Below are 27,736 nucleotides of genomic sequence, written 5' to 3'. Positions count from 1 at the left end.
TTATGTGTATATATATGAGCTGTATGAGTTCCAGGAGGAGGAGTCGAGAGTTGGGGGCAGTTATGGAGGTTAACAGAGCCGAGAAGAAGAAGTTGCAGAGAAGATTCTCTACTGGTGCAAGGAAAAAGAAGTCGAAGAACAAAGACCTGCTTAGGTCAGTCGTATAAAACTGTACCATATCAACGACATAAGAAACAGTCGTAAACCAGCAGTCTTATTATCTCTGTAACACTAAATCTGTAACACCTATAAACGTTGGAGTTGAGCTTCTTTTATTCCTTTTCTCATATTTCTTCAATAAAAACACCTTTTGATCTATGAATTATTATTTTGAGAGTGTTTTGAGTATGAGGAGCTAAACCCAACACTGGGATGACGGAGGAAGCCTAATATCATACATGGATAATTATATTTAATTCTTTCATGACTTTTTACAAGGATTAAATTGTTTTATGGTTTTTATTGAACGGTTGTGATTTCAATTGATGGGTTATACTTAGGTTAAGTCTTTTGATATCCCATGCTTTAGATTTACAGTCGTTTCTTTTCAAAAATCTACCTTGGCAAAGAAACAGAGTCAATATTCTATTTGAGCTATAATTGTCTAGAATAACTATATGAATCGCATGAATGGATTTATTGGTGGAATCCTGAGTCCCAGTCTCTCGTAACATTAAGTGAAACCAAAATTAAGTCTGAAATCAAATCTTTACAAGTCTTTGAAGGAACTTCTACTTATCACTTTCAAAACTACATCAATTTTTGGCGCCGCCGACGCGGACTTGTTTTTAGGGTTTTAGATTTATTTTATTTATTATTATTTTTGTTCTTTTTTATGTTTTTGGATATTTATCTTGTGTCTGGAGGTTCTGGATCATAAAGAAAATTTAGCCAAAGAGTTTGGTGATTTCATAAAGACTTGGAGCTAAAGATTAAAGCAAAAAGAACAGAAAAGAAGACAATTTTATTTTAGACAATTTTAGTTTAGGGTTTGTTTATTTTCTTTTAGGAAAAAAAAACTATATTAGGGTTTATTATTTTTGTAATTTTTCTTTTCTTTTTGGACTTTTGGACTTTGGGACGTTATTTTTTTTATTACCCTACGGAAGGTTACTTTAAATATAAACTCTTTGCAGAGAAGGAGGACAATTACGATATTGTCTCTGCACCTTGGGTTCGTACACTTGACATCGGAGTCAGTGGCCCGAGTCGACCACAACCGATTCATACCCCGTCTGGAACGGGAGGTAAGATTTTAAACACTCGCGAATCCCCTGTCAGCGAGTTACTGGACTCCTTCGTATGCATATATATTGAGGACTGAATACAGACATTTATTTTTCTAGTAAAGGGCAAGGCCTGGCCATACAAGATAAGGGTTCGGATTTCATCACCGTTCTCTTCTTCCCCGCTTTAGGAACACGTAACCTGCGCGAACCTAAGCCTAAAATTTTGACTAGAACTAGACCAATAGGGTAACGAGCTTAACAGGAAAGTCATTCGAAAAATAATGGTTACTCTTTTAAGCATACTTCGAAGTTCTCGACGGTTTCTGTAAGTTGAATGCGTGACTGCGCCGCCTTGTAATACCGGTGAGGCCTTGGGTATCAAAGCTCCACCGAGCTTCCCTCGCCTCTATTCAACTTACTTTAGCTCGGATTGATTCCATAGGGGTTTGCTTAAATTGTAACGAACTCCCTTTCGAAGGATTAGAAGCTGGTCTAGAAACAATCTAAGTGGAGCCATCATGATTTTTGTTTGCTAGAAATCAATAGGTTTGATTTGATTGAGTCATCCTTGTTTTGTGATTGAATAGAATCCCCTTCCTTTATTTTTTTGCATGCCTGAACGTAAAAGAGACGCCCTAGGTAGATTTGTTAAAGAGAAACCTAGTAGTTCTAAACGTCTCGGTTACCTCAATTTAGAAAGTACGATTTTTGAAGAGTCCGTTTTTGAACGTCTGCTTGAGGAGACAATCCCTAATATTCCAATAGTGCCGGAAATGACAACTTTAAAAGCTTTGTTGAATCCGACTAGGACTACTCGTCCTTCGTGTATTAAGTTAGCTGAAACGGAGGCACCCTATGAACTGAAACCTGGACCTTACAGATGCTCCCAATCTTTTTATGGTAAGAAAATGAAAACCCCTATTACCATGTTAGGTATTTTGAGGAAATTTGTAGTACTCTAAGAATTAGAGGCTTAGATGATGATGCTTTGAAACTCAGGTTATTCCCATTTTCCCTGAAAGATAAGGCCAAGTCATGGCTATATAGTTTGGACTATGAGTCAATTGAGACATATGAACAACTTACATATGCCTTTTTCAATAAGTTTTTCCCTAGGAACAAAACATCGTCTATTAGGACGCAAATATGCACATTTTCACAACAAGAGGGAGAATCTTTATATAGGTATTTGGAAAGGTTCAATGATTTATTATCTCAGTGTCCTCATCATGGTTTAGAAAAGGTTAGGCTAGTTCAGATCCTTTATGAGGTTTTATATTATTCCACAACAACCATGGTTGAGTCTCTATGCACTGGTGGATTTGAAAACCAAATTGTTGATGCGGCGATGGAATTTTTTAATGAAATCGCCGAAAAAAACCAGCAATGGTAAAATAGTATGGCACCCAGAAAACAATTCTTTTAAGTAGAGGAAACGTTAATAGGGTGGAAGGAGGCTATGAATCAAATGCCAAAATTGCTGTTATAGCAAAAAGGTTAGAAGCTTTAGAAGTGGGCCAGACTAGTGGTAGAGTGGAGCCTTTTTGGGAAAGCCAGAATATTGAATAGCCATAGTCAAGGTCAGTTTAGTAATTTTATAATAACAAGCCAATGCTCTTTATAATAACACTAGATTTGATAACCGTCAAAAGATTGACCCATATTCAGAAACCTATAATCCTGGTTGGAGAAACCATCCGAACCTTTCGTGGTCTAAGGGACAGAGTCAAGGTCAGTTTAGTAATTTTAATGCTCCACCAAGTTTTGGCTATACTAAGAATCCTTCAGGAGTAGCTCAGTTTCAGAATCAGTCAGATAAGAAAATCCTAAGTTTAGAGGAATCTCTCGCCTTGTTAACTCAACAAACTGCAAAATTTCAGTTATCCGTAGAACAGAGTCTACAAGCTAGTAACAGGATAGGACAAAGAAAATAGTCAGGCTATTTTCGAGTTAAAAACCTAGGTTGGTCTGATAAGTGATTCTTTGAGAGAAAAAGGTAAGTTTCCTAGTCAAACACAACCCAACCCTAGAGGAGTTCATGAATTAGGTGCAAAACCATCGAATCAACTGAATGCTGTTAGAACCCTTAGGAGTGGTAGAGTTGTAGACAATAAGGTAACCATGCCCGATAGTGAACATATTGTAGTTCACCCCTCAGAATCTCACCTCTCAGGACCAGTATCCGAGGAGACTGATAAAGTTTCTGATGATGTGAATTCGGTTCCTGAAAGGTCTGATTTTATGCCTAGAGCCCCATTTCCCCAACTATTAATACCAACAAAAAAGGAGTCGAACTTTAATGACATATTGGAGGTTTTTAAGCAAGTTACCATAAACCTTCATTTATTAGATGCAATTAGGAAAATTCCTGCTTATTCCAAGTTCCTTAAGGATATGTGTACGCGAAAGCGAAAACTTAGCGTCCATAAGAAAGACTTTTTAGCTAGTCACGTAAGTTCAATCATTCAGAACACTACAACTCCAAAGTACAAAGACCCAGGTTCTCCTACCATTGCTTGCACAATAGGTAACTTCTGGGTAGAAAAATCTTTACTTGACTTAGGAGCCAGTGTGAACTTACTGCCATTCCATGTATACTTATAACTAGGACTTTGTGAAATGAAACCTACTCAGATGACACTGCAGTTAGCTGATAGGTCTGTTAAAATCCCTCGAGGTGTTATCGAGGATGTTCTTATTGAGGTCGACAAGTTTATTTATCCAGTGGATTTCGTGGTCCTAGACAGCCAACCTGTCCCTGAACCAGAGAACCAGATACCTGTGATTTTAGGTCGCCCATTTTTAGCTACGTCTAATGCGATCATTAACTGTCGAAATGGTGTGATGAGTTTATCTTTTGGTAATATGACTATGGAAATGAACATTTTTAATGTCAGTAAGCTACCTCATGAGCTAGATGACATATGTGTTGAAGAGGTGAACTTGATAGAAGCCTTAGTTTAGGAGTCATTACCGAACATTTTGTCTGAAGACCCATTAGAAAGTTGTCTATCCCATTTTGGTTTAGATTTTGACGACGATAACACTATTGAACAGGTGAATGCTCTATTAGATTCCAAGATCGTAATCTATACTGATCATGCTACTTTGAAATACCTTTTTTCTAAGAAGGATACCAAACCTAGATTGATTAGATGGATCCTTTTGTTAAAAGAATTTTGTCCAGACATTAGAGACAAAAAGGGTGCAGAGAATGTAGTAGCATACCACTTGTCTAGGCTAGTTGTTAGTTCCCCTAATAATTCCCTTCCTATAAGGGATAGTTTTCCTGATGAACAATTGTTCTCTGTTTCCCAATCACCTTGGTATGCAAATATAGTGAATTATCTTGTTACTGGTCGAATGCCTCAACATTGGGGTAAGCAAGATCGTTCTAGGTTTTTAGCCGAGGTTAAGCATTTCTTTTGGGACGATCCTTATCTGTTTAAGTATTGTCCGGACCATATTATTAGGAGACGTGTATCTGAGAGTGACCAGTCTAGTATTATCTCCTTTTGTCATGAACATGCATGTGGGGGTCATTTAGTGCTAAGAAGACTGCTGCTAAGATTTTGCAGTGTGGATTTTACTGGCCTTCGTTGTTTAAAGATTCCCATAGTCAATGTGTTTCTGTGAGCGTTGCCAGAAGTTAGGAACTATTTCCCGTAGAAATATGATGTCCTTGAACCCTATTTTAGTGATTTAGGTCTTTAATGTGTGGGGAATTGATTTTATGGGTCCATTTCCTATTTCGTTTGGTTATCTTTACATACTTGTCGCTGTAGACTATGTGTCTAAGTGGTTTGAGGCGGTTCCGTGTAAAACGAATGACCACAGGGTCGTAGTCCAGTTTTTGAAAGAGAATATACTTACACGTTCTGGTCCGCCGCGATCTATAATTAGTGATGGAGGTTCACACTTTTGTAATAGACCGTTTTCTCTTTTAATGAAACAATACAGTATTACCCATAAAGTAGCAACCCCATATCACCCTCAGACTAGTGGTCAGGTAGAGGTTTCCAATAGGGAAATTAAACGTATTCTAGAGAAAACAATTAATCCAAATAGGAAAGATTGGTCGTCGAGGCTTACTGATGCCTTATGGGCTTACCGTACTGCGTTTAAGACACCCATTGGAATGTCACCTTATTGTTTAGTGTTTGGAAAGGCATGCCACCTGCCTGTTGAGTTAGAGCATCGATCCTATTGGGCTATTAAGAACTAAAACTTTTCACTTGACAAGGAATGATCTCAAAGAAAGCTCCAGCTCAATGAGTTGGACGAGATTCGTAGAGATGCATACGATAGTGCTAAGGAGTATAAGAACAAAATGAAACTTGTGCATGATAGGAATATTTTACGAAAGTCATTTTCTCCAAGTCAAAAAGTTCTTTTGTATGACACTCATTTGCATCTATTCCCCGGGAAGTTGCGCTCTCGGTGGACCGGTCCTTTTGTGGTCCGTACTGTTTTTCCTCATGGCGCTGTTGAGATTGAGACAACAGATGGTAGTAGTTCTTAGAAGGTTAACGGTCAGCGATTGAAGCCCTTTTTAGAGCCTTTTCCTATAGGTGATGTTGAGGAGGTCCCTCTGGAGGACCCTGTTTACCTTGATTGACCATCGAGGTGATTTTGTATGTTGTATAATATTTTTGTAGGTTTTTGGTTACACTTCACCCAGGTACTATCTTTCCGACTTCTCTCTTTACTATTTCCTCATGTTACTTATATTTTTACTGTTCTTTAATTAGAAACATTGAGGACAATCTTAGATTTAAGTTTGGGGGTGGGGTATAACTTTTTGTTACCTTTTCGTTGCAATAAATAAATTCCAGAGCCTAGAAATTTATCCCTATTAAGGATGGCACTAACCAATCTAAGTGGATGGAAGCATTTTGGTTGTAGGAGTTGAGGAACCAATCTGACTGGATGGCAACATCTAAATAGTCTATTCATAAAAGCACAGAGCTCAGGTGTTAGAAATAACATGATAGTTTCACCATATCTCGTTAAGTCCTTTTCACTTCTGTTTTTAATTTGTTTTGTTTTTAAACTATGTTTCTCTGAGTGATTTGGTGGGGCTCAAGATTCAAGTTGTTACCAATGCTAGGGTGAATTAGAGTGATTGAGATACAAAAAAAAATAAAAAAAAATAAAAAAAAAGAGAAAAAAAAGAGAAGAAACTGAGACCAGACCATCAGACCAAGCGGAATAAATTCAATAAAGTCGACCACTGGTACCCTTGTATATGCCAGTGTGTTGACCTAGAGTTAGGATTATCAATCACTGGTTCCCTTGTATATGCCAGTGTGTTGATATTAGTCAGACTAGTATCTCAGTCCATTAGGATACGTTCATTTTAGCGGAGGCCTTCAGACAGATATGAGAAACACCGTTCACCTAGTAAACATCAAAACCATATATGTTTTTCTATATCCATCTTCTTGATCTATCCATGTGATTAGTTTTGACTCCGGATATTGATGTCCATAGTGCGACTATCTGAGTAGAGCTCTGTCAAATATATATGAATTTTAGTATGCTTGAGTGCAAACTCGTGTACAACAATTGGAATTTCGCATCAAGGTACTTCCTCCTGTAGTCAATAAGTATGCCAACCAAGGAGATTCTCACTAGTGAAAAATGGGTGTTTAACAACCCACATCAGAGACCCTTGTTTGACTGTAATCAGACCGTTGACCAAACGAAGCCGTCTCTGATACGAGAAAAAAATGGAAAATATCTGAGAGATTAATAAACCGTCTCTGAATAACAAAATTTATTTAGCATCTTATCCCTCTTGGAACTATCGATCCTGCGACCTCTGATCCTAGTCTGGGGATTGAAACTAATTGATCTAACGGATGGGATTAAGATATCAAGTCCCTTTATTAAAACCAGAAAAAACTTATTCATTATGTCTTCTCTACTCGCATCCCTTCACTATTTTTTCTCTGGTCTCTCCGCCTACAACTCTTCTCTACTTCCATCACCACCACAGACAATAGATCAGCATCCTCCAGTTCCATCACCACCACAACAATACCTTCTCCTCCATCTTCTCGATTGATTTAGTTTGTATGCTTATAATCAACGAAACACACAAAAACCCGAGTATACAAATCTGTATTTTTTCTCACTTCAGAAATTGAAACTCACTGTTAGAAATCAAAGCTTTATCTGAACCCATATCTGAAAACCAAAACCCATGTATCAGAAGAAATCAAGAGGAAGCTTTCTAACCCTAGATTTAGTATTTAGTTGTTCTTGAAATCATCTGGATAATATCAATTTCTCTTGAAATCATCAGGGTAATGTCAATCTTGTTCTTGTTTTATAAATTTGATAAATTTTTAGCATTACAAATGATTTAATTTCTCTTGATTTTCTCTCGATTTTGCAGTGAGCTGTTTATTTTTCTATTTTGTCTTACAAGAAAACTCATTAAGGGTAAAAGATCTCTTCTCCTATTGTAAGAAAGAAAACCCCTAAATCTAATTTTGAACATAAAGTATAATTTTATTTTGATCTTTACCCTTAATTGACAGTTAGGTCTTTTATTTTTGTTATGTTTTTATTTTTGAGTCTTTTAGGTACTGGAACTCTGTAAAGAATGACTCAACCCCATCATAGAAAGGTATTAGTTTCATTATTCAGTAGTTATTAACCATATTGGTATTACTGGTGATGTTAGATGATTGCTTATGATGTTAGATTTGCTCGAATATTTGACTCCTTTTTCTGTTACAGGGCATCCTACACCAGCAGAATTGATTATCCAAAGTCAGATTCAAGGCTTATAATTGCCATAATATTGCAAGGATGCTAGCTCAAATCAAGAATTGTGTGTTTCGATTTCTCTTTCTCAATGGATTTCAGTTATTCAATTTCATGAAATTGTGGAAGTGTATATTGTTGATTTGGGCAAAGACATAAATTTGGTGATCTACAAGAGATTTTCTTTGATCTAAGATTTTAGTTCTTTTTATTAGGAGCCTTGACCTTGAAACATTATCTATTAAATATGTGGCCCTGACTGCGGAGATTTTTTTTTTTTGCAGCTTAAGAATAGAGGGAAGTAGATGTAGTTATGCAAAGGCTTGCAGAGATACAAACTAGCAGGATATTGGCTATACGCTGATCAATACATGGTATGTATTAGCTGGTCATATTTTTGTAGTTGGTTTTGCTTGTATCACACTTATAATTGGTATAAACGTTAATGTGTGGCTTGAAATCTAAGAACTTGAAATGTTAATTGAAGAAACAAAACTATTGTAGTTTCCTTATGGAACGGTCTTGCCACCACCATGGGCCAAGAGTTGTTGGATGTTCTTGACAGCGATCTGATTATGGCAATCAAATCTCTAAAGGTTGGAGACCTCCAAGGTAACATTGTATAGTTTTTCACCCTGTTGGTGTATACTATCTGGTTTATATGTTGTAAGGGACAGTAGTATAACTTAGTATGATACTTCTGCATGGTGTTTGCAGGAGAACCTTTGTCATCTCTAGAAAAGAGCACTGTAGTGATCACAAATTGATGCAGAACTTTTAATTAGTCAATATTGTTTTAATTGAGTTAGTGGTACTTACTTAATTAGATGAGTAAGGAGATTCTAGAATCGTAAAATGAGACTCAATTTTGTTTTATCATTAGTTTAGCTTCTTAATGATATAGACAACTTCGAACCACCAAGTGAATCAGAGAGGCCCGGCCTTTGCTGGTAGTATTTATTACTTTTATTATGACAGAGGAGGTCATGATTTATACATGTTTGTTATCTATAGTTATTTTTTTCTTTTATTTAGCATACTCATTTTATTTTATTTTTGCATTTGGACTAAAGTTTACATAAATATTAATTCATGGTGATTGATTGAGATTTATAAGTAACCACTGAGCGTGGCTGCTCACTATAATTTCCATTTTACTGCCAGGTGATACTAATATAGTTGGAGAAGAAGCGGGCGACGGAGAATATTATATGTGGGTCGAGTGAAGTAACTTAGTAAGTAGCAAGCGGAGAGAACTTTTGTTTTGGAAGATGTTTTCTTTTTGGTGTTTGTACATGTTTCTTTTGAAGTGATGCATCTCGACTTGCTTTGGGTAGTAACTACTCAAGAAAGCTAGTCTTCTCAAGATATTTATTTTCTTAATGGTGTCATTGTATTCCTGTAGATTAATGGTGATTGATTTGAGCATGCAGTTGTCATAAACTTGTGTTTCACTGGGCTTGACATTCTATCTTGTTTGCAGGTACATGAATGGTGACTGCTTTGTCAGCAAAACATAGCCAATGATACAAGGAGTCTGTAGATTAATGTGGGATCTTCAGCAAATGATGTTATAAGTAAGCATTCCTTTATTTTATTGGTTCCCCATATGGGTTTGAATTACTAAGACCTTAATGCTGGTATGCATTTTTTGAGTGAAAGCATAAAAGTTATTTTTGATCTGTGAAATATAGAATTTAATTTGATAATAATAAATGAGCTCGCTTATAATCTTTTACCTTGTTGCTTAACCCAGTTAATAGATTCACTGATTAGCATTTTTGAGGATTCTTGAGAATTATTCTCAATTCCTGTAACTTCCCTATAGCTCATCTGGACATAACTTTTCTTGCATCTCATTTGGTAATGCTGTTTCTATTGCATAATGACCAGCTATTGATCAAACTCGTCCAGGGTGTTCACTATGAAAGTTCTGTTATAAAACCTGGGCTTACATTGTATATGTTCTATTTGATGTTTTTCTTCCATGCTAATCATAAAAGTCTCTTTGGAATGGAAATACCCATTTTAACTCTTTAGTGCTAGTCCTTTAAATTTTAACACACGAAATAAAAGAATTGGTACTTTAACATATATAGTTCTTATTCTGTTTGACCTATTTCTCGGTTTAGATTGGTTAAATTTCCATATTTAAAAGATGTGAAATCTTCGTGTATTTATGTCATACTTGCAACAAGTGTTTATCTCCCTTGAATATATGTTTGTCTGCTGCTTTACTAGCTTATATAGATGATGATTCATATTTCCATTGTTGTGTATGATTTATTCAGACTACCAATCTTTTGTATATTCATTGTCTAACTCAGATTGATTGCATCTTCGTGTATTTATGTCAGACTTGCAACAAGTGTTTTTCTTGCTTGAATATATGTTATAGATGATGATTCATATTTCCATTGCTGTGTATGATTTATTCAGAGAGCTGCAATCTAATGTGTTGGGAAAAATAGAGTCAGTTAGCATCAGGGAGGAAGATACCCTCTTAATTGTGAGATATCAAGTAAGGTTGTCATCTTTTTGTAATTACCTTACTCAATTACATGGGAATAATAATACTAATTGTACGAAAGTACTTGAGGTGTTACTCGACATGGTTTCAGGAGTTACTCGAGATGGTTTGTTGATGAGAATGAAAAATCTCTGTTGCAGGATGTTATTAACTTATCTTAGAAGGTGTATTTCTCTGTATACAAGTATCTCTAAATAATGACATGGCTAGTTTCATGTGCAGAAGCTTCAGATCTCCAATTTGTTGTTTAATCAAATGTCTACTAGTTCATCATTTTGTTATTCAATCTTAGAACTTACTAGCTAGCTAGAAATTATATATTGTTTTGAACTCAGGATTTCAATCCTTGTCTGTGTAATTTTAAACCTAATGGATACAATGAATGAATGTTGAATTTTGAGTTTGAGTTCGACTTTGAGTTTGGTTTCATTTGAATTTCAGTTTGGCTTCTATTTTAATTTAATTTGAGGGTCATTTGACTTTAATTTAAGTTTGACTTAAAATGCCAGTAAGATTAATTCAGATTCAGTCATTCAGATATTTCAGCTGATCTGAATCTGTATTTTTTTTATATTATAATTCAAATCTACGACCAGTGAAGATGGTCAGTATCTAGTTACTGCAAGAAACGGTCTCTGTTCATAGACCCACGCAGTAAGGGTCGTGCAATTAAAAAACACTTTATAAACGACCCATTCAGAGAACCCTAGAACAGGTCGTTTAACTCGTATATATACGTGTCCTGGCGGTCGCGGAGTTGATGTTTTCCACTAGTGTCTTTAGTGCCTTCCAAGGTTCTGTGTAGATAGCTAGGGTTTGGAGTATAAATTTTTTGTGGGTGTACCTCTGGTAAGCCCTCCGGAGACAACACTCCGCCACTAGAGACACCTAGGGGTTTAAAGGCTTATTGCATACGCTAAACGCAATCGACGATGCCTGCAACAGTGAGTTAGGATTTTATTTTTTTTAGATTTGATTTGCTCGAGAACTAGCAAATAATAAGTTTGGAGGTATTTGATAGACGCATTTATGTGTCTATTTTGCTCTCAATTATGTGTATTGTTAGTGCTCGATTTTGTACTTATTTGATTATTTTATGTTTTTGTAGGTATTTTTGGAGAAATAAGCTTTTGCGGCAAAATTGGCTCAAAAAGTGGTATTTGCGCTCGTGGGAGAAAATCACTAAAGACACCCCTCATTTGGATAAGGGGCACTCAATTACTAAGGGCACCCACTTGATATTTACACCCAGGACACCCTAAGTGTTAAAGGCACCCAACAACAGGATAAGGGGCGTCATCTTCTACATTTGAATTTTTGCTTTTTGGCGGGAAACTTGTTGCAGCGAAGTTCAGTTTTAGGGTTTGATTTTTGGAGAGGTTATAGAGAGATTCAATCGCAAAAAACTTCTTGTATGGGCCTGTTTTGGAATAACAGGAAAGGTATAGTTAATGGATTCGGTGAAGCTGGGATAGATAATCGATTTGAAGCAAGACAGTGTCGGAAATATACTCGTAGCTTTGCTGGAAGATTTGGGAAGAGGTTTGGACGAGAATTTAGTGGACTTTCTATTTAGTTACGGACTTGGAATGATCCAGTACATCGAAACATGAAAGTTAGTTGTTTGGAAGCGTAAAGAATGGAAGGTTTGATGTCTTGCACCATTAAACAGGGAGGTGAAGGTTTCCCGGGATATGGTGGCTTATATTTGGCAGTTACGTCGGAAGCTGGGGAAGAAATATTACCCTATGTTTCGACTCTTATCTACTTTAGGAAGTTTCAACAAAACAGAAGCCACGTAAAGATAAAAAAGGAAGGGATAAGAGGCCGTGACTATAAGAGAAGAATACGAAAAGATAATTGAAATATTTCTCGAAATATCGTGGTTTATATGTATATATATGAGCTGTATGAGTTCCAGGAGGAGGAGTCGAGAGTTGGGGGCAATTAGGGAGGTTAACAGAGACGAGAAGAAGAAGTTGCAGAGAAGATTCTCTACTGGTGCAAGGAAGAAGAAGCCGAAGAACAAAGACCTGTTTAGGTCAGTCGCATAAAACTGTACCATATCAACGACATAAGAAACAGTCGTAAACCAGCAGTCTTATTATCTTTGTAACACTAAATCTGTAACACCTATAAACGTTGTAGTAGATTTTTGTTTATTCCTTTTCTCATATTTCTTCAATAAAAACACCTTTTGATCTATGAATTTTTATTTTGAGAGTGTTTTGAGTATGAGAAGCTAAACCCAACACTGGGATGACGCAGGAAGCCTAATATCATACATGGGTAATTATATTTAATTCTTTCATGACTTTTTACAAGGATTATTAATTGTTTTATGGTTTTTATTGAACGGTTGTGATTTCAATTGATGGGTTATACTTAGGTTAAGTCTTTTGATATCCCATGCTTTAGATTTACAGTCGTTGCTTTTCAAAAATCTACCTTGGCAAAGAAACAGAGTCAATATTCTATTTGAGCTATAATTGTCTAGAATAACTATATGAATCGCATGAATGGATTTATTGGTGGAATCCTGAGTCCCAGTCTCTCGTAGCATTAAGTGAAACCAAAATTAAGTCTGAAATCAAATCTTTACAAGTCTTTGAAGTAACTTCTACTTATCACTTCCAAAACTACATCACACCACAGTTCCAATGACATGCCATGCCAGCCACATCTCTGCGCCAAAGGCATGCCAACCGTGCCAGACGCACCACATGTGCCAATGGCATGCCGTGCCAACCACACCTCCGCGCCAAGGCATGCCAACCATGCCAGCCGCACCACATGTGCCAATGGCATGCCGTGCCAGCCACATCTCAGTTCCAAGGCATGCCAACCATGTCAGCCGCACCACATGTTCCAATGGCATGCCGTGCCAGCAACACCTCCGCGCCAAGGCATGCCAACCATGCCACATGTGCCAATGGTATGCCGTGCTAGCCACATCTCCGCTCCAAGACGTGCCAACCATGCCAGCCTCACCACATGTGTCAATGGCATGCCGTGCCAGCCACACCTCCGCACCAAGGCATGCCACATGTGCCAATGGCATGCCGTGCCAGCCACATCTCCGCGCCAAGGCATGCTAACCATGCCAGCCGCACCACTGTGCCAAAGCCATGTCTTCCCTACCACATGTCGCTGGCTTCCAAACGAAGGCTTGCCACAATCAACGACCACCCTTCCATCCGAGATGCATATCTTAGACGTCCAAGGTCGCCATCTAACGCGCGGAAACCTTTGGCCCAACGCCAAGCCCTAATTTTGGACGCGCCCAAACTATGCCAAAACCCTAGTTTTTGGCCACGTCTAAACTATGCCAAAATCCAGGTTTGGCCACGCCTAAACCGTGCCAAAGACATTCTTTCATACCACTGGCTCCCAAAACGAAGGGTTGCAACAATCAACGACCACCCTTCCATCTGAGATGCAGATCTCAGCCATCCAAGTTCGCCACCTAACGCATGGAAACTTCCGGCGCAAGGCCAAAAATCACGGTTTTTCCAAAACCCTAATTCTGGCCGCGCCCAGAATATGCCAAAGCCGTGCCGGCCACGCCTCCATGCCGCTGGCTTCCAAAACGGCTATCATTCCTCCTGAGACGCAAATATCAGTCGTACAAGCTTGCCACCAAACCAAACGATTTATGGTAACCTCTTGTCTACCATGCCAAATTTCCACGGTTTGTGCCAAACCCTAATTTGGGTCGCGCCAAGAGCATGCCGTGATGGCCATGCCTCGATGTCCCTGGCCACCAAACGGAGGGTTGCGACAATCTACGGCCACCCCTCCTTCTGAGATGCAAATCTCAGCCGTACAAGCTTGCTACCAAACGACTTGTGGCAATTTCTTGGCTACACTGCCAACTCTTTGTCCACGGCACACACTTTGCTATGCCAATTCTTTGGTCACGACACCAAACCCTAATTAGCCACGCCAATAGGATGCGCAAGCCATGCCAGCACTGTGGCCATTCCACTGGCTACCAACGGAAGGTAACCACAATCAACGACTAACCTTCCTCTCAAGATGCAAAATCTCGACCATCGAAGGTCACCACCGAACGGGCAAGCCTCCCAAGATCAACTTTCCAAACAATAACAACATGCTACACAAAACACTCGAGACATCAAAACATGTCACAAACTGGGGGATGCTCATCAGGGTATTGGTATGACGGTTTACATCATGTGGCGTACTCTACGCCCGTTACAAGAAAGTGTCATAAGAGTAAGGCGGTTAGTAAATACAAGAAGTAATGGTGAAAAGTTTCCTTCATTATGGAAACATCAATTCCAGGGGTTACCCGTTACCGCTTTCTTCCATTTACTCAACCGTTTTCACTCCTTACGAGACCAGGGTACGTTTCGTCGCGACTTGTATAAATGGGTCTCACCTATTTCCACCAAAGGAAAAGTTTTTTTCAGGAACATACAACACTCAGAAATCACCTGTTAGCTTTCACATCTGTTAGCTCTCCACTTTCTGATACAGGTCGTCAAACAACTACTCTTCCAGAATCAACTATTCTGGTCTCAACATTCTCTTCGCTTCCTTCCCCAAGACCAACCCTTCTCCTTTACTTTGTGACCGAAGCAAGTCTGGAACGGCCATTTCTTGGTTCAAGCCGGATTTGTACAGATTGATCTCTCGAATCAAAGTACTCCCTTGCAGTACATTGTTTAGGGTTTAGACTCATTTCTCACCCACACACCCGAAATTACCAAAATTAGCAGAAACTGTTTTCACCCTCAAACAGAACCATATTGCCTTGTTGAAAGGGAAGTGAAGAAGCAAGTGTGATAAAGTTTCATCCTAGTTATCGCAAAAACCACACAACGGTGAGATATTTTCTATTCGAGAGGACAGTTTGGACTTAACTGGAAGAATATCACTATAGCATTTTCATATGAACACCTAAATTCTAGGGAGGACCTCTAATCTCCATATCTTTTTCCAGATAGGATTGGTTTGTGTTACCTGATAAGAACGAAAGTGCGACGCATTTTCACCCATAAATACATTAGCTATGACTCATTATTTCTCTAATAAATCTGTTTTAGTTGTTTTTGGAAGAATAGGCTCTTGTGGAGAATTGGCTCGAAAACATGTTATTTGCACCCAGAGGACAAGTGTTATTCAGACTCTCAATGTTGGTTAAGGGGCACTCAATTACTAAGGGGCACTCAATTACTAAGTGGAACCTCAATTACTATTTGAAACTCCAGGCGTCAACTGTTATTCGCACCCCTGGTCTGGATAAGGAGCACTTTCTTCTACCTTTCAAATTCAAGAATTGGCTGGAAAACGTGTCTTCACTGGCAGAATTAGGGTTGAAGTTTTGGACGGGATTTACAGAGATTCAACCGTTGATTTTCAAGGGATAGGCTTGTTATGGATAAATAAAGATAATGTGGGTGTTTTATTGGTCCAGAACTGGCTAAATCATTGAGTTTAGGTAAAAAGAGGTTCACGGGGAATACAGGATCTTCTGGATTTGGTTTGGAGAGCTTCCGGTGAGATTCAATCGAAGTTTTAGCTTGATTTGGGCCTGTTAAACACAAACAGGACTGGTAATTTCCTCTGGTTCGAAAAAAGGAAGGATTTTCTCATGATAAGAAGAAACAGGGAAGCTTATATTATTCTCGGTATTTCTGGGTATGTTTGGGAAGATTTCATGTGACCTGAGCGTGTTTGACACATGCTGGGATGTGTGGAAGAGTGTTTAGACAGAGGATGACTACAACAGGTGCGTGCAGGAGAAGAAAAAGAAAAGAAAATATTTCTGTGGTTGGCAGCGTTAATAAGGATTAGAATGGAGTTATTACGGTGATTTTCTTACCGCAGAGATGTATAAATAGTGAAGGGATATGCAAGGAAGGGATATCGAGTGTTTGGGGAGGCTACAGAGTGGATAAAATTGCTTCAAAGAAATCTGCAGCAGCAGAAGAAAAATAGTGAAGAACACGAAGAACAGACAGACAAAGACAGTCGTTAAACTCTGTCGTTTATGATTAAGATATAAGGCTGTCCAGTGCGGCAGTTTACCGTTATTCTTTGTGTCAGTGGGTATGAAACGCTTATAAACGATGTGATTCCCTGTTTTAATTGATTTTCTCCTTTTCTCTTCTTTGTAAATACCATTTGAGCAATGGAATATTATTTTGAGAGTGTTTTCACCATGTGGAGCTAAACCGCTACACTGGGTCGACGGAGGAAGACGAATTTCATGTATGGGTGAATTTATTTTATTCTCTATTTGACTTTTTCACTAATTAAAATAGAATTATGATTTTGAATAATTAGTTATCATTTTATTTGATGGGTCATGCTTGCCTAGATGTTTGATGTCCCATGCTTACGATTTGTAACTAATATTTTGAGAATCTACCTTGGCAAAAATAAGAGTCCATGTTGTTTTATTTATTGAGCGATAATTGTTGAGAATGAATAATTGAGCCTTATGATTATGAATTCGGTGAAATCCTAGTCCCAGTAACTCTCGCTTTTGTCTATTATTTTCATTAAACCTTTAAATTTAATCTTCACAAGTCTCAGAGTTCGAATCTTATTTACCACAACAAATCAAAAACCTCATCATTACCTGCAGGGTCGTCTGATCCATCTCTATGAGGCACTCATAGACAGACATAACACTTAGAGATCTGTTGGGAGTGTATGGCCTGGTTAGGCAGTCATTTTGGTTGGCAGAGGCATTAAACTGTATGGTTAATATGTTTTTTACAACATCCTAGTGAAAAACTTGCTTTTGAAAGTTGATATTCCACTGTCTCGAGTGCTCCTCTATCACCTCACTCACATGGCTGAGAGTGTTTTCTATAATAGGTTTAGTCTGGTCTTCAGTTAACTGGTTTGGGTGATTTTGAGTAATCCATGAATGTTTCCATATTTCGACCCTTTCACCTATTCCTATTTGCCAACACTAGTGGAAAATAGGTATTTAACAACCCACATCAGAGACCCTCATTGACTGTAGTTAGACCGTTGACCAAAGATAACGGTCTCTGGTTTGGTAAAAATACGGAAAAATTCTGAGATCTTAATAAGCTATCTCTGAATTAGAAATTTTATTTACAATTTTTCCGTCATGGAACTACCGGTTCGACGACCCTCAGCCTGCGATTTAAATATGGTAGTTTCTGAGCCTATATATATCTCGTTATCTTTCTCTCTCTTCACTTCGTTCACTTCACCCAAACCCTATAGCTGCAGCAGAAAACGCCTTCTCTATGAACACCACCACAAACCAGAGTCCACCATGAATTTATTCATCTGAATCTTATTTGTTAGGGTTTTATTTTTCAAACAACATCAGTTACAGTTAGGTTTCAATTCAAGTTCTCTTTACTTTATTTTCTTATAACTTTATTTGTTGATTTGGTTGATTCTCTTCACTGGGTTTTAATCATCTTTCGATTATTGGTTGATTTCAGGTTGATTTATCAATTTGGTGCGGTTGTTAGGGATTGATTTTGCAAACTTCACAGGTACATAATTTGAGTTTTAAAATTTTTTTATTGTCTTTTTTTTGATTTGGTTAATTCTCTTCATTGGGTTTTAATCTTTTTTCGATTATTGGTTGATTGCAGGTTGATTTCTCAATTTGGTGCAGTTATTAGGGTTTGATTTTACAAATTTCATCAGGTACAAAAGTTGAGTTTTATTTTTTTTTTCTTTTCTTTCAACTTCTCAATTTCTTGATTAATTCTAATCCAACATTCATACACTTCCATAACCAAGAGCTACTGGTCTTAAATTTTTCTATGCATAAAGGAGAGATACCTTTGAAATATTTTTCCTCCATGAATCTGACCCATAATTGGTTTTTATTTTGCACCATTCTCCAAGATGTTTTTGTGATTAAGGCTTTATTGAACTTTTGGAATTTTTTAAATCCCATCCCTCCCAATTCTTTTGAAATGCACACATGCTTCCATATTTTAGGACAATATCCCCTCCCATTATCTCTTGTATGTCCCCACCAATAGGCTTTATTTCTCTTATCCATTTTCTTAGTGATAGTCTTAGGTATTATAAAACACGTCATGTGATAGGTTGCTAACGAATCCGATACATGTTTTATCATGATACCCTTTCTATCCCCAGATAAGAGTTTTCCGGTCCATCCCGCTAACCGACATTTGTGCTTCTCCACTACAGATTTGAAACATTTGACTTTAGATTTGTGGGTAAATAGGGGTACTCCTAGATATTTTTCTTCTAATTTTATTTGGCCCACTTTAAGGATATCTATAATTTCCCTATCTTTCTTCCTATTAGAGACAGATTTACTGAAGAATATCCCTGATTTTTCACAATTGATCAATTGCCCGGACCCTTTGCTGGATATTTCTAAAATTTCCATTAATCTCATACATTATTTTTTGCTAGCTCTTGTGAAGATAAGGCAATCGTCTGCGAAGAGGAGGTGAGAAATTGTGAAGGAATTCTTAGAGAATCTAACCCCATTTATCCATTTTCTTTTTTCTGCTTCAATTAATACTCTGGATAGACTTTCCATACAGATAATGAACAGGTAAGTGATAGACGCGTTTATGTGTCTATTTTGATCTCAATTTCATATATTGTTAGTACCCATTTCTGTACTTATTTTGGCATTTTGTGTCTTTGCAGGTGTTTTTGGAGAAATAAGATTTTGCGGCGAAATTGACACGAATAGTGGTTTTTGCGCTCGTGGGAGAAAATTACTATACGGATCCCCATTTTTGGATAAGGGGTACCTTAATTACTAAGGGGAAACCAATTGATAAGGGGTATCCTCTTTAATACTCACCACCACTTGCTATTCGCACCCCAACAGTGGATTAGGGGGACACCATTCTTTTTCACGATTTGAATTCTCAAATTTGGCGGGAGATTTGGATTTCATGGACAAAAATTAGGGTTTGGATTTTTGGAGGTTTCGGACGAGATTCAATCGCTAGAATTTGGTTCAATGGACCTGTTTGGATTTAACATGGATGCTATGGGCAATTTCTTCGATTCAATTGGGATGGATAATTGGTTCTCGTAAAATAGGGGAATACCTTTCTAGGGTTTGTTGAGATTTTCAGGCGAGAACTAGGGAGAGATTTAACTGGGGATTTTTCACGGGAATGGATTACTATAGGCCTGTTTCGATGGAACAGGGAAGGTAACTTGGTTAGATTCTAAAAAGTAGCGATAGATTCTCGGATTAGTTAGAAAAGTGGATTGGAGATTATCACGGGTTTATTTCTGGAAGTTGCGAATGGAGGTAAGGCTAGAATATCTTTGTGGGATTTGCTTGTATCCTAGGAAGAATTTTTACAACCCACAGACGCGTTGAGAAGCTTGGGGAGAAAATCACGTGGCTTGGCAGGGAAAGAAAAGTCAGAGACTTTTGGGAGAAGAATAATCATATTTCTCGAATCTTTGAAGGGCCTGTGGTATATAAATAGCCTGGGTACGAGTTATAGAGGGGTTGTATAGAGTTTGGGGTCGATAGAATCGGAGCAGAGAAGCGTAGGTGAAGTTGCAGGAATATTCACCTGCTGCTGGTGAAGAAGAGAAGCTGAAGAACATTGGACAGAGGAGGACAGTCGTAGAGGCAGTCTTATTCAAACAACACAACAGAAGTATCGCTGTTCAACAGATCTCATATATCACAAGCTTGTAATCTTTTCTCTGTAACATTTCAAAACACATTGTAACAGTCTGTTTGTAACGCCTTTCTAGCATTGCAAACTGTCTGCTTTATTAGTTTTCTCTTGTTTTTCACACTTTTGAGCTATAAACACCTATTTTTAGAACGTGAATAATATGAGGAGCTAAACTCCAACATTGGGATGACGGAGGAAGCCATGTTTCACAATAGCTTGGTAACTATAATGATTCTTCATGACTTTTTGCATTGATTTAATTGTTTTATGATTTTTATTAATTAGTTGTGATTTTGTATGATGACGTATGCTTAGACTTAGAGCTTTTGATGCGTCATGCTTATGATTTGCAATTAATCTTTTATAAAATCTACCTTTGGAAAAGAAATAGAGTCCATAGAAGAGCTAGAATTGTTATGAATCAATATACAAACCAATTGAATGTGATTAATGGTGGAAACCCGAGTCCCAGTTCTCTCGATATTTTGTGACAACAGTGTATACATATTTTCTTTACTTTTAGTGTTTTCTATTTCTAAGTCTTAAATCAAACCTTTACAAGCCCGAGTTGAACGAATCTTTTTATCACTATCTACAACACATCAGTAAGGGGATAGAGGATCTCCTTGTCGGATGCCGAGACTTGGTTTGAAAAAGTTTATCGGGGAACCATTGACTAGAACCGCACTAGAGAGTAGTTCCAATATACTGGCTTATCAGACCCATCTACTCGTCGCTCAATCCCCGTTTTTTCATCACCTCATCTAAGAAACTCCACTCTACTCTGTCAAAGGCCTTTGACATATCTAATTTTAACTCTAAGTATCCTCTTTTGTTTTTTTGGGTTCTCACAGTATGAATAACTTCATGGGCTATCACTATGTTATCTGACATTTTCCTACCAGGGAAAAAAGGCGACTGATATGAGGAGATAAATTTATCTACAAAAAGCTTTATTTTGTTTGCAAGCAATTTAGAGATTATCTTGTCTATGGTGTTACATAACGAGATAGGTCTAAAATCAGCAGGGAACTTTGTAGAATCTTTTTTGGGGATAAGAGTGATAAAAGTGGCATTAATCTCTTTCAGAAGATGCTTATACTCGAAGAATTATTTAACCAATCTTGTGACATCCTCTTTAATAAGGTGCCAATTATGTTGATAAAAATATGTTGGGAAGCCATCGGGTCCCGGAGATTTATTCGGGTGCATATCAAAAACGATAAGTTTTATCCCAAGTTCCGCAGGAATTCTCAGAAGTTTGATGTTATCCATCTTAGATATAATTTTTGGGATGATATTTAGGATTTCCTCCTAGGATATTGGTTGAAATGAAGTAGCCATTTTTTCAAAGTGTTTAAAGAAATTGTTTACAATATCAGTTCTATTATGACACCATTCAACATTATCCTTTTTTATTGTCTCTATCATCAGTTTTTTTCTCTCACCTTCGCCACCGAGTGAAAGTAGCCATTATTTTTGTCACCTAGTGTTAAGTGATGAGTGCCAAATATTGTATATATTTATCCCTTTTTGTTGGCATTTAACTCATCTTTTATGCATTAATTCTACATTTTATCCCATATTCTGTATTTTCATTGTTTTCAAGAATAAATATTTTTATTAATTAATTTTGCATTTTTAGGTAATAAATAAAGTTCGGATGAGTCACGGAGCGAAAAGAGCAGAAAAGTAGTGAAAAGCCGGGAGAAATTACGCAAGGAAGCCGCAAAGAATGGTGCGCACAACCTCATTTTCTACACACAAAAGCGCCTCCGTTCTCAGCCATCAGATCAATCTCATAAGCATCCGACGGTCGCTCCTTCATAGAGCATCAAAATCTGAAGTCTCTGCCGAGCACCACAGCGCTGAAATTCCAAGCCTTCAGATTAGATGGTAGTTGAATCCAACGGTCGCTCCCTTGCTGTTCATCACGTTTGATATCTCCGCCTTGCACTACAACACCTAACCCCATCTAGAGCCGTTAACTTCGTTGTATCAAAAAATCTGACGGTCGCTCCTCGCTTACCTCCGCATCACCGTCCGATCTACCTACCATCTTCGCATCTCGCAGCTCAGAGTCACAGAACATCAAGACTCGATGAATTCGCCTCACACCCTAGCGACCGAGCACCTACACCTCACCCAAACGCACCCTTCTCCCAAACCATCGAGCCACTTTCTTCTCCACCTTACCCCTCTGCAGAACCATCACCCTGCAACTGCCGCACCACCATCATCACCACCACTCCCTGTCGCCACCAAACACCACCATACCACCCCCGTCATCATCCTACACGTGATTGAACACCTTCCCCCATCATTCTAGCCCTTTATCCCATCAACTCATTACCTAACCTAAACCCTAGGTTATGGATTGATGGATTAACGTGTGCTAGAGAAACAATTGAAGGCATGGAGAGGTAGAGAAGGACAAGGAGGGTAATGGGTCGAGCTCAATTTGATGTGGCTACATCAAATTAGGTGAGTAATCACCAACCCTAGCTACTGTCAGTTTGGGGATTTTTATTGGAAAACCCTAATGATGTAATTGGGTATAAATTGGGACTATGGGTTGTGTTAGAAACTATGTTTGGACTAGCCAACATCCAGGACTTTCATGTCCTGTTAAATGTTCAATTTCAGCTCAATTTAAGTTCATGATCACTATGTTCTGTTAATATCAATGTGTTAAGTTGCAATATCCTGTTAATGTTTCTGTTGAATGTGCAATGTCATGTTAATTCACTGTTAATTTGTCATGTTAATGTTTGTTACTTTGTTCTGTTAATGTTTTTATTTTCATCTCCTGTTAACATGTGTCCTGTTTAGATGTTATTCATTGTTAGTTCAGTTAGTTGTGTTCATGTTTATTGTTGCTCCTGTCACTGTCAGTTACATGATGGAATGCTAGGCTAGATACATTTGAAGCATTGATGTGATTGTGTAATGGAAGAAATCAGTGCTCATAGCAAGCTGATTTTCTTGCCATTCTTGTGTATGCTTAGGTTGCACTTTGATTGAGCATTGGGAGAAACTAGTGCTCATAGCAAGCTAGTTTTCTTCCCATTCTATTTGTTTGCCTGTTTTCTGCCTAGCCTTGCTTCATTTCAGTTTCTTCACCATCATCCTTGCCCTTGGCTTTAGGCCTTGGTTCATCTTATTTTGTTTTGCTTTTGTGCATTTGTTTTGTTTTTGCTGTTTAGTTTTTCCATTGCTTTTGCCTTGTTGTTTCTTCCCTGCCCTGCAACTTTGTTGCTTCTCTGGTTTGCTTCCAATTTGGCCTAGAGCCACTGTTTACCACTCCTTGTGCTGTGCACTGCTTGTGCAGCTGCTGCTGTTTTGCATTGTCTGCTACCACTGCTGCATTGCTACTTCTTTTTCTTGGCCTTGCTGTGCAGCTCTTTCTCCTGCAGCTGCTGTTGCTGTTGCCCTCCCTGTGTGCCTCTGCCAAGCTGCTGCTGCTGCCTTTCTGCAGCTGTTGCTACCACCCCACTTCTGCAGCTGTTGTCTGCTGCAGCTCCTTTGCTGCAAACCCATCTGCCCTGCACTGCACTGTGCACTTGCAGTGCTGCTGCTTCCATCTTTGCCTTGTGCTGCTGCTGGTGCCTTCTCTGTGTTGCCTCTGCTGTTGTTGCTGCTGCTGCTGTTGCTGCTGCTGCTGCTGCTGTTGCTGCCAATCCTGCAGTCAAGCAAAAGCCCATCAGTCCAGTTCAAGGCCTAGTTCTCAGTTCTAAGCCCACTGTCTATTGTTTGTACAACTGAGCCCAAGCCTAAGTTTAAGACCAAAGCCCAATTCATTATTAAGGCCCAATCCAATTCAGGCTTAACCCAAAAGCCTAATTCAGAGACTAACTGAGCCCAAGCTCAGTTCATTCTATTGTTATCAAACCCATTAGTGCTCAAAGCCCAATTTAAGCCAAAAGGCTTCATAGCCCAATAGCAACTAGAACCTAAAATAGCTAGAACACTACAAAACACTCCCAATCTCTGTGGATCGACCCGTACTTGCACGAGCTACAACTGACGACCGTGCACTTGCGGTATTACTGTAGGCCCCCGCGTTTCACTTCGCTTCATTTTTATACACCTCTTTGAGGCCTGCCAAGTTTTTGGCGCCGCTGCCGGGGATTGGTGCTGTGTTTTATCTGTGTTTTTTTTTTTTAGCTATTTTTGCATTTCATTTCATAGCATTTGCATCTGCATCTGCTTCATTTCATTTGCCGTTCTGAACCTGTTTTTCCTCTGCTGGGACGCCACCAAGGAAAAGAACCAAAACCCAACTGGGTTTTTGCAACAATATCAGAGCAGCTGGGCTGTGCTAAAAAGGTAAGCCTAAACCCATTCAATTGAGAGAACCCAACCTGTGGGCTTCCAATTTTTTATTGTGGGCTTGTAATAATTAACCCAATTTTTTGGGCTTTTTATTTTTCTATTTTGGGTTTGTAATAATTTATTTTTGGGCTTGTTGTTTAATTTGTGGGCTTGTATTTATTTTGTGTGGGCTTGTTTAAATTTTTCCATTGGACTTATATTTTGGACTCTGGTTTAAACCCAGCTGAGCTTATAACTGATTGTGGACTTGTAAGTGGACCTCGAAACCAAAGTTTTAAAACAAACGTCGGGCCTTAACCAACTGGGCCAAATTAAACTTTCAAATTTAAAACTTGGATTTTCGTAGGCCGCAGCTTCCATTTCATTAGAGGCTTGCACAGTGGGCTTGCTCCCATTTCAAAAACCAAATTTTATTTTTCTTAATTTAAAAAAAAAAAAAAAAAAAAAATTCTAAAATTTTACTTGCTCCCATTTTAAACCAAATTTTTATATATCCCACCAAAACCAAATTTTTCCAAAAATCCAACCATCAAAAACCAAATTTTCCCATTTAAAACCAAATAGTGGGCTTTGTGTCATTTCAAAATGGACCAACCTCGTGCTCTCCATGAATACATGTATCCATCAATAAAATTCCATTATCATGTATTGTATTACCTCAAACCAATAACCCTTTTAAAATAAATGCAACATGATACAAATACTTCCTATATTTCGAGGGTTCGATTCTGAGAACCCCTATACTCATGTAAGAGAGTTTGAACAAATTTGTCGGACTATGCAACCTGATCATTTGTCCGAAGACTCTCTGAAATTGCGTTTGTTTACATTTTCTTTAAAGAAAGGGCCAAAACATGGTTTTACGGTTTGAGACCACAATCAATCACCACTTGGGAACAACTCACTAATCAATTTTTCCAAAAATTTTTCCACACCATAGGACCATCGCTATTCGTCAAATATCAATTGTTTTGTCCAATTGGATGAGGAAACTGTTTTTCACTATTTTGAACGTTTTAATGATTTGTTGAGTGAATGTCCGCACCATGGAATTGAGAAGTGGAGACTTGTCGTCATCCTCTATGAGGGACTAGACTTTAAATCTCGAACCATGGTTGAGTCTATGTGTAATGGTGATTTATTGATAAATCTGTGGATGATGCATGGAATTTTTTAGCCGAGATTGCAGAAAAACCCATCAATGGGAATCCGTTAGGGAAACAGGAACAACACCACATGATATGATCACCCCATGAATTAGAGTTTTATTCTTGTAATAGCTCCGACCTTAGGATTGAAAATTATCCTAGATTGCAAAATGCCTATCATGATGATGATGATGATTATGATGTTATGTTAGAAGAACATGTCTATACTGAAAATGTTATGGAACCTTTGGGTTCAAATACATTAGGCTTCTCTGCCCCGACCTTAATGCATGATATTTCTTCTAGTATTCCATGTGATGTTTCCCCTGATGTGCCGATACACGAGAATAAATCTGTTGATGATGTTGATAATTCTGATTGTAATCTTGCCAATTGATTGATGATTGTGAGCATGATGTGACATGTGTAGATGAGTTAGAAGATTTTGATTTGATTGATAATGATATGCCTATTCTTCTACCTAAGTCACAATCTGATGGCCTTCCACCCAACCTAGATTTGGTTTGTACCATATTGTAAAACCAATTTTTCTGAAAATTCCTAATCTAGGATTGGAACTGTGTGCTTCCCAAGTCCTCTTGGACTATTTTGCTTCAAAATATAACACTTTTAAAGAGCCACAGTTGGAAATTGCATGTTTGCCCATCCCGAAAACAGTCCATTATGAGTTAGACCTTTTGAATCCTGAACCCTAAAATTGTTAGATTTTGTGCTTAAAAGTAAACCTGTTGAAAATTTAGGTTTAGGGTGATTCATTCGGTTTTTCACTCTCATTCCCATTTAAGTCCAATTTTAGTGTTTTGAAACTTCTTTGTCTCTACACTTTGTCTTTTGGGTTGATCCTCAACTCTTTAGATTGTTAGTGTATGGTGAATTTTTTGTATATAATCCAGTAGTAAAATTTTTTAAAAACCCTTTTGTTCCTTTTGTATATATTTTGCTAATCCAATATGATCTCGGCTGAAATATGTTGGATTTTTGCCTTGAATAACGGAGTTTTAATTCTGCTTTCGCCGAAATCGGGTATCTCTCTCCTTTTACTCTACTCAGCATGTCCTTTCCATATATTGTTTTTAATTCTTTCCATATTTTGAAACATTGAGGACAATGTTTAGTTTAGGTTTGGGGGTATAGAGTAGATACCATGATAATATGCCATAATTGAAAACGAACTCCTTCTTCTTTTTGAAAAAATTGAAAAATTCCAAAAAAATTAAAAAATCAAAATTCAAAAAAATTAAAAAAATGAAAAAAATCATAAAAATGGAGCTCATTTACCTTGAAATGTTGACTCTTGTGCAAATATGTATTTTTATTAGGAGTCTTAGTCTAGATATTTAGGCACCCTGATTCTAGCACAATCACATAGTGATAAGAAATTTGCACGCGCACGATCTACCAATACATGTATGGCCTCGATCTTCAAGGTGTTGGATAGGAAGTTACGATTGCCAATCACTTTAGAATACTGAACGAAACTTGACTAGCTTGTTCTTTGGTTGGTTGGGATAGAAGGTGGAGGTTACATTAAGAAAACAACCATCGAATTTAACTGGGTGCATCAAAAAGGGCTACCTCTTGCAAAGTGTCATGTAATTTTTGTTTCCTTTTTATATCAAAAGTGTTCAGTTCAAAAAAAAAAAAAAAAAAAAAAAAAAAAAAAAAAAAACGATGTATTATTCAGAAAAAAAAAAATATCAGAAAAATACAAAAAAAAATCAAGTATTTATCAATTCCATCATCTCTTGTTCCAAAAATAAAAGAGATAGTCAATGTAAATAAGAGTCATGTAAATAGTCATTTTGTTGTTTTTTTGTAATAAGCAAGGAGGGTGTATGCCATTGATGTACAACGCGAGTAATTGTGAAATACCTCCAACTCATTCACAATTCTCGTAAAGTCCGGACAGCTAGCTAGATTTCGACCTCAGTTCTTAGCCTGAGAAACTATCTCTTGGTGATTAGTAGTCATGACTTCAGATCTTTCTTTACACATGTGTAGATACACTTTACACTCTTATCACAT

The 27,736-nt window shown here is 37.9% G+C and overlaps 1 long non-coding RNA gene and 1 pseudogene across 6 annotated transcripts; one reads left to right on the top strand and one right to left on the bottom strand.

Annotated features, from left to right (window-relative positions):
• Positions 1-2,365: 2,365 nt before the first annotated feature.
• Positions 2,366-2,465, bottom strand: LOC113327462 (annotated as a pseudogene).
• A 4,694-nt stretch (positions 2,466-7,159) lies between these two features.
• LOC113326906 lies at positions 7,160-10,948 on the top strand. 6 transcript variants are annotated; one of them, XR_003348592.1, is made up of 9 exons: positions 7,160-7,540; positions 7,633-7,679; positions 7,823-7,866; positions 7,980-8,073; positions 8,291-8,380; positions 8,511-8,618; positions 9,171-9,241; positions 9,490-9,583; positions 10,446-10,948. It is a non-coding gene; the product is annotated as an uncharacterized LOC113326906 (long non-coding RNA). The 6 variants fall into 6 exon arrangements; XR_003348590.1 differs by having other exon boundaries at positions 7,633-7,701; XR_003348591.1 differs by having other exon boundaries at positions 7,633-7,701; positions 7,815-7,866.
• The last annotated feature ends 16,788 nt before the right edge of the window (positions 10,949-27,736 follow it).

Source organism: Papaver somniferum, unplaced genomic scaffold (genome assembly GCF_003573695.1).
Source record: "Papaver somniferum cultivar HN1 unplaced genomic scaffold, ASM357369v1 unplaced-scaffold_10, whole genome shotgun sequence".
NCBI classification, from domain to species: domain Eukaryota; kingdom Viridiplantae; phylum Streptophyta; class Magnoliopsida; order Ranunculales; family Papaveraceae; genus Papaver; species Papaver somniferum.
This window is presented reverse-complemented; position numbering and strand designations above follow the sequence as displayed.